The following is an 8321-nucleotide window of genomic DNA, read 5'->3' as shown; positions in this document are numbered from 1 at the left end:
GAAATATCCATCTTGTTTAGCATATTAGAGTTTTCCAGTAGTTATATCTTTTGGGATGACAACCTCCCTCCACACGGCCCTCTGAGCAAGGGCTATATGCTATATTATTTGCCCATTGTTAACATTTAAGGTTTCTATGGAAAAGGGGGTCATATAGACTTCGAAGAAGGCCTAATTCAATGTAAAATCGAAAGTTCTAGCTCCTTCTTAAAATTCAAGAGTATCAGATGGCAACCACCCCCCCCCCCCCCAACACCCTTTTTTCCAAAGGTTTCCGACCAAAAATTTGAGACAGCCATATATGAGTTTAAAAATCGGATGTGATTCATTCAATTGGAAATCAGAAGTCCTAGTGTCTTCTTTAAAGTCAAAAGTAATAGGAGGGCAACTAGCCCCCCCCCCGTCTTTTTTTCCCCAAATACATCCGATAAAAATTTCTGGATGGTCATTTTGTCTAAGTCTAAAGTCTAAGTCATAGTCTAAACATCATACAACAAGGCATTCGGGCTAAAAACCAACCCTTACGACCCTGGGAACAAGGGTTGTAAGTTTTTGCGCCGAATGCATATAAGGCTCTTATTGAAGGCGTGGTCGCATAAACTTTAGAGGTGGTTCATTTAATTGGAAATTGAAAGTTCTCATTCCAATTAAGAGTCAAAAGTGATAGAGGGCAACTATTCCCCCCTCCCCCTGACGCCTTCTATTCCCCAGACGTATCTGATCGAAATTGTGAGATAGCCGTTTTGACAAAAAAAAATCCAAAGAACATATAAAAAAGACTCCAGGTGTGACATAGCCCACCAGAACCCTGGGTCAAGGGTTGTAAATTATGCCCGGGGGGCATACATGGTTCTTATGGAATGGGTGGCCGTATGAACTTTGGGTCTGGCTTAATTTATTGGAAATGAGCCCAATTACTATATGATATTACTAGATAGATAGATAAATAAGATATTTATTTCAAAAAGATCACTATCACAAGCCCACAAAGGGCCGAATTCGGACTTTAGAGTCGACATTATAAATGGTTGCACTAAAACTGGCAAAAATGCAAAAAACAACAACGAAAAAGAAAAATAATTATGAACAATCATTCAACAGTCAATAATTAAAGCCGTAAAAAGTCAATTAAAAATTTAAAAAGATAAAAACTGTTCAAACTAAACTTACACAAATACAAATCGAAAAAATAATTACAACGTAAATAAAAAAAGGAAGGGGGGGGGGGAACAAGCGAATATACAACAAAAAAAGAGTAAGACATAAATGCGTATAAATTAAAAGGGACACTAATAAAGTGTCAATAATCCAACTACAGTAAGTCAATAAAAGAGTTAAAAATAAAAACTGGTCAAGAAGAAGCGTGGGAAAAAAAGAGGGGGAAAAAGAAACTATTGGGACATTTTATTCATTTTTCTGTAATAAAGGGGACAAAAGTTCTTTCGTATCTCGAAGTAACGCAGCGAAGGGGGGACAAAACAGGAATGGGCTCAAAAACAGCTCAAGGCGGCCTTAATCTGGATGGGGAATGACGTTTGGGGAAAATACTTGCCGTCCGAGGTTTTGTTATGGCATTTTCTGCAAAACGGAGGCACAAATTATTTCTTCGTCTCTCAAGGGTCTCCAGTTTTGAAATATTTAACAAATGCAAATATGGTATGTTGCCCTCTTTAAAAATAATTCTTAGAGCTCTCTTTTGGACATTTTCAATTTTTTTGTGTTGCTTCAGTTAAGAGGCCAGGGTGCCACACAGGACAAGCATACCCCTAATATGGGACACACAAAAGAAATTTATACTTGTAGTAAATGTGATTGGGGGCAACTAAATTTATTTAAAAGTTTAAGGAGGGAAAGTAAGGAGTTGGCTTGTCGTAGGATATTATTTAAATGGGCATCCCATTTCAAATTGGAAAAAATTGTAACACCAATGAGTTTAAGAGATGTGACAGAGGTTTCAGGAGGAATAGGAGCAAGAAAAAGGGGAGGGGATTTAAGGAAACTTACTGAGACTATTGTAGATTTAGAAGGGTTAACTGTCATGTAAAGGGAAGAGGCAATATCTTGGAGCATGCCCATTGGGTTGTCAAACATGTTTTTATAACGTATCTCTAAAACTGTCAAGTCATCGACAAATTTCCACCTATTGTCATAAAGGGTTGAAAGGCTGTTAATCATAAGACAGAAATGTCTGTATGTATATTAAACTGATAATACACGGTCTTTTTTTTTAATAAAGTGCAAGTTATGTTTCTGTCTTGAGAAGGGATGGGGGCTGTGAGCCTCATTAACTCTTGTTATTGTTTGTTCGTTTTGAGTTTGAATCGGTGAATTATTGTAATTTCTGTTCTTTTTAAGTTTCATTTATATATTGATGGTGAGTTTCGGCAGTTTTAAGCTTGGGGTATTATTTGACTCTATATTTGCTCATTTACGGCTCAATGCAGCTCTTTACTTTTCTTTGGAAAACTTAATTTGAGGAACAAGGTTTTTTAAATTATTAGGCCCGTTTTTTAGAAATAAGGTCTTACATCTTTCTGCAAAGATTATCGTTTTTAACTCATCTTTGTTCTAAGATCTTACAGCTCACTGATGTTAGAAAAAAGTGTGAAGACAGCCACTGTTCTTCCATATAGAACAATGATGAGAGAACTTTGATGATTTACTCATCATTGTTGCACAACATCATGTTTGCACAAAAACGACCAAAGATGTAAGATCTTTGTTCAAAGATTTCACTTTCAAGCGTTTTCTGACAAAAGATGTAAAATCTTTGCACATTGATGAGTGTAAAAATGCCCTTAATATAATTCGAAAAACATTTAGTCTAACAAGAATATCTTAGGTATTCTGCCAAAATAAAAGAACCATCTACTTTAAGGGGCATGTTTTTTGTTTTTTTTAACGTAATTTAAAGAACGTTAATCTAGCTTAAAAATGTTTGGTATTATGCCAAAATGAAATAACTGGCTACTTTAAGGGGCTTTTTATGCTTTTTTAATGTAATTGAAAGAACATTGGTCACACTAAAACATATTTTTATTGTTCCGAAATAAAGAACTATCTACTTTAAGGGGCATATTTTTTTTTATTTGAAATTTAAAGAACATTTAGTCTAACTAAATAATATCGTGTATTATGCCAAAATAACGAACTATCTACTTATTTTATATAATTATATTATTTAAGGTGTATCAGCCTCGTTCAGCCTTACTTACAGTTGGTTACCACGAACTGTTTGATATATATGTTACCGTGAATGTCCAAAAACGGTGAAAGTCAACTTTCACCGATGAATGTCAACAAACACCAAATACGTCAGAGAAAAATCAAATATCTCATTACATTCTTGTACATTTGGACCCTCACCCGTGTATGTCGACCCGTGTATGTGCTCTGGTGAATGTCCAAAAGTAAGAAAAAAAAACCAATCCTTAAAACCCAATTCTATGAATGTCCAAAAGAGAGGATAAAACCCAATTCTTAAAACCCAAATAAATCCTTATCTCTGCTTTGATTCAGTCAGCTTTGCGGCCTTATGTAAAGTTTGTGTCAGTCTTATGAAAAGTTTGATGGTGACAGCAACGTTCTGTTAAAAAAATTCCTGTACCCTCATTTATACAGAATGAATACTGGAGTGAATTGTTATATTTTTTTGAAAAGTTAAGAAAAGTCGCAGATATGCTCTGGTGAATGTCCAAAAGAAAGAAAAAAAAAAAACAATCCTTAAAACCGAATTTTAGGAATGTTCAAAAGAAAGGAAAATAACCCAATTTATAAAACCCAATCCTTAACTCTAATTGAGAGATAAGATAGAAATAGCCCAAATCTTTATTTCTTCTGTCAGCTTTGCGGTCTTGTGAAATTCTGTGTCAGTCTTATGCAAAGGTTGATGATAACAGCAACGTTTTGTTTAAAAAAAAGTCCGATACTCTGATTTATATAGAATGGATACTGCAGTGAATCTTGATCTGTTTTTTGAAAAGTCTAATGCATTAATTGTGGGTAAAGGAGAAGACAATTGTTTGTATTTTTTCAAGAAAGTACTCTAAAATGCTTTCTGAAGTGGTTTCTGCTAAAGTTAAGTGCAACACACCTTTGGATTACAGACGATTAAAACATTTTAACGTTATAAAATTAATGATGAAGAGAAGTTGATTGTACCGTTCAATTCAAGGGAGACGAATATACAGTATTGTGTTACCAATGAGGAATTATTCAGTATACTTTGTGAAGCTCACATCAGAATAGACCACAGAGGAAGAACATGCATGTACGAGGTACAAAATAGATACACAAGTATTACATATAAATCTCAGAAATGCTCAATATTCACCGTTAGTACATGTTGAATGTCGACATTCTCCAATGAAAGTTAGCAATAAGGATATTTAACAAATATTTCGGACATACACCAAGCGACTATGTTTTTGTTGACATTCACCGGTGAATGTCGACATTCATGAGATTTTGGACATTCACGGTAACATACACACACACACACACACACACACATATATATATATATATTATATATATATATATATATATAGTCAGCGTTTGTTTAGGTGAATGTTTAGTCAGCGTTTCCAGTCAACTTTTCAGTTAATGCAAGGTTTGATGGTGACAGATTAGGTTAGGTTTGGTTGGGCTAGATTAAAATAGTTTTTAACCCATTTCTGATATTCATAATCAAATTTAACCTAACTTAATCTAACCTAACTTAACCTAGCCTAACTTTAACTTTCCCCATCATAGCATACGTAAGACTGAAAAGGCTTTGATGTCCAATCAAACAAACACATCAAACCGATACTCAACCCTTTTAAATTGCTCGAATGTCTCCTGAAATCCAGAAATGGCACATAAAGCTTACCCCTTTCTTACTAAATATTTCTTAACTACGAAATCTAAAGTGGTCTGATCAATATTATTCCTATTGACGTGCTCCAACTGGCAGGTCATTTGATCTTGTTCACAACCAGCGTTTAAACTTGTGGTATGAGGAGCAGCGTCAGGGCACTAATCAGCCTCAAGACAACGCATTAATAGTACGTGATCCAAGCCTGGAACAGACTATACTTTTATTTTTTTTTAGGTTACTCCATCTCCATACTTCTTCGCCCTTTACAGGTTCTATCAACTTATGATTGTTTGTCTTGAGGATGAAGCCAACTTGGCTACTGATTTAATCTATCCATTCAGCTGAATACGATTTGCTATGTTCTCAGTATCGTAGTGATCATCCAGGTCCTAGAATTCAATGTCATTATCCTATTGGTTTAGTTTGATACAATGGATTCGGTTTATTAAGATATTTCATCACTGATTATGCTATGGTGTTTTTTCGCAGATTATAAAAAAGATTATAAATTTTTCATTCAGACGGCAATCGTGGCCATGGTTTCCATTTTCATTATTATTTATTTTAATTTTAGAAATTTGAGAATCTCAGCATCTTCTCATATACTGAGTGATGGTAGGTTTTGTTTCCTTAGTGAAAATCGACTTCCAAGAATTAGGCTAGCCTAGATCACTAAAAAATGATCTTTCTATAAAAAAAAACTAATTAAAGAGCTAGGCTAGCCTAGTTCTTTGAGCCTTCAATTGGCCTCTTCCATAGGGAAAATTAGGCTATTAAACAATCAAAAGCTTCAGGTCTAGCCTTTTAGATCTGAGTAAATTTCTAGTTTAGCTTGCTATCTTGGAGAGGAGTTTGACTTAGGTTAGAAAAATGAAACTTTCAGTAGGCCTAATAAATTCAGGGCCAGAAACATGCTCTCAGAAGGTATTACCAAGCTTCTATGTTAACCCCATTCTAATTTAAGGTAAAATTCTACTTTAGCTACTTTTGGCTATCGTGGAAAGGGGAAGGTGCCCAATGGATATTCTTAAAAAAACATTCTATAGAATGTAAAAATAATATCCAACTACACTTAGTATCAAGATAAAATATCATGCTAGACAGATAATAACATTTTAAAAGACTCTTACACCTTTATCTACCTAGCTGAATGTTTGACTGTTTATGCAATATACAGAATATCTACCTAGTTGGATAATAACATAGCTTAGTGTTTTGGATATATATCCAAATAGGCAGATAAGAAGATTCTCTGGTGTACAATTGGCCTGCGCCCATAACTAATTCTTAAGGGCTCTCCATGGTAGGTTCCATTTCTCTTCTCCACATACTTCTTTAAACTGTCTATAAAAATACAGTTGGGTTAATATCCAACTAGCCAGATAAATTGTTTCTCTTAGGAACAGCAAGAATATCCACCTAATTGGATAATAATGTAGCTTAGTGTTTCTGATATATATATCCAACTAGGCAGATAAGAAGATTCTCTAAGCAGTTTAGGGTTAATATCCAATTAGCCAGATAAATCATTTCTCTTAGGCACAGCATGAACATGTAACTAGGTGGATAATACCAAGTCTTAACACTTCTGATATAGCCTAGATCCAACTGGGAGGATAATTAAATGCCATTACACAGTTTTCAGATAAAATCCAACTAGTCAGATAAATTGTTTCTATTAGGCACAGCAAGAATATCTACCTATTTGTATAATACTTTATCTTAGTTTTTCTGATTTATATCCAAATAGGCAGATAAGAAGATTCTCTAAGCAGTTTTGGGTTAATACCCAACTAGCCAGATAAATTGTTTCTCTTAGGCACAGCAAGAATATCCACCTAGTTTGATAATAATGTAGCTTAGTGTTTCTGATATATATCCAACTAGGCAGATAAGAAGATTCTATAAGCAGTTTGGGGTTAATATCCAACTAGCCAGATAATTCATTTCTCTTGGTCATGAATGAACATCTAACTAGGTGGATAATACCAAGTCTTAACACTCCTAATATATCCAACTAGGAGGATAAGTAAATTTCATTATACAGTTTTGGGATAATATCGAACTAGCTAGATAAATTGTTTTTCTTAGGCAAAGCAAGAACATCTACCTAGTTGGATAATAATGTAGCTTAGTGTTTCTGATATATATCCAACTAAGCAGATAAGAAGATTCTCTTTGCAGTTTTGGGTTAACATCCAACTATCCAGATAAATCATTTCTCTTTGGCATAGCATGAACAACTAACTAGGTGGATAATAACAAGTCTTAACACTCCTGATATAAATCCAACTAGGAGGATAAGTAAATTCCATTAGGCTATGCAGTTTTGGGATAATATCCAACTAGCCAGATAAAAACTAGTTGGATAATAATGTAGCTTAGTGTGTAAGACAAATATACAACTTTACAGATAAGAAGAGCTTATAAGAAGTTTAGGGTTAATAACTCACTAGTCAGACAGCTCTTTCTTCTTGGTGGAGTATAATGAATATCAAACTTGCTTCTTAATGCCAAGTGTTAACATTCCAGATATATATCATACTAAGAAGATACATAAGTTACATTATGCTATGCAGGTTTAGTATAATATCCAACTTGCCAGATAAATTGTTTCTCTTAGGCACAGCAAGAATATCTAACTAAGTGGATAATGCTGAATCTTAGATCTTCTCATATATATTTAACAAGGCAGGAAGTTACTTAACTAGCCTACCTAGTTTGAGTAATATCAGAAGGGCTATGATAAAGTATTATCCACCAAGTTAGATGTTTATGCTATGTCTAAGAGAAAAAATTGTCTGACTAGTTGGATATTATCACTAATTTGTAGGAAGAATTGACTTATCTGTCTAGTTAGATATATATTACAAGCATTAAGTTAAAGTATTATCCACCTAGTTAGAGATACTAAGTTGGCTCTTATGCTTTATTGTATTTGGCTAGCAAGATAAAACTATTTTTCTTTTAAATTTTAATTATTTTCCTAGTTGGATAATTTCCTATTTGCTTAAAAGGATTTTTCAGATAGCTAAATAGTTGGATAATTTTGGCAATAACTAAGTATGGTTGGATATTATTTTTACATTCTATAGAATAGAAATTTTTAGATAATATCCATTGGGTATACTCCCGTCCTCCCATCCAAGGGTTACCTGTACCTCTCCTTAAAAATTATAGAATTAAATTGTTATTTTGAACTAAAGAATTAAATTCTTATTAGACTAAATTAACATATTTTGCACCAAATCAGAAGATAACCTGTTTTTTCTCAAAGTCTGTATCTGAATAGTTTCTCTGATATGTGCTACAGATGTGAGTTTATCAACTGATCAAAATTTTGAAAATGGTGGTGTCTCAGCAGTTTTTGAAAAAAAACAACAACAAAAAACAGATGTCACAAACTGTGATAAGCTTGTTGAGTATAAATAATCAGCTTAAAAAAAAGAATACTAATAAT

The 8321-nt window shown here is 33.8% G+C and overlaps 1 protein-coding gene across 2 annotated transcripts in view; it reads left to right on the top strand.

Moving 5' to 3' along the window:
- Positions 1-4207: 4207 nt before the first annotated feature.
- The window catches only part of LOC148941338 (uncharacterized), a 65297-nt gene continuing 61183 nt past the window's right edge, over positions 4208-8321 (top strand). The window contains exon 1 of one of the 2 annotated variants that reach the window (XM_089104496.1): positions 4208-4277. The gene's annotated coding sequence lies outside the window, so the exon portion shown is untranslated. Of the gene's footprint in view, positions 4278-5383; positions 5477-8321 lie in introns of those variants that run through there. The other variant, XM_089104495.1, reaches the window with a different exon arrangement.

The sequence above is a fragment of the Artemia sp. Qi Xiang Cuo genome, chromosome 18, assembly GCF_049724085.1.
Source record: "Artemia sp. Qi Xiang Cuo chromosome 18, ASM4972408v1, whole genome shotgun sequence".
NCBI lineage: Eukaryota > Metazoa > Arthropoda > Branchiopoda > Anostraca > Artemiidae > Artemia > Artemia sp. Qi Xiang Cuo.
Note: the sequence above shows the minus strand (reverse complement) of the source record. Positions and strands in the feature narration are given on the sequence as shown.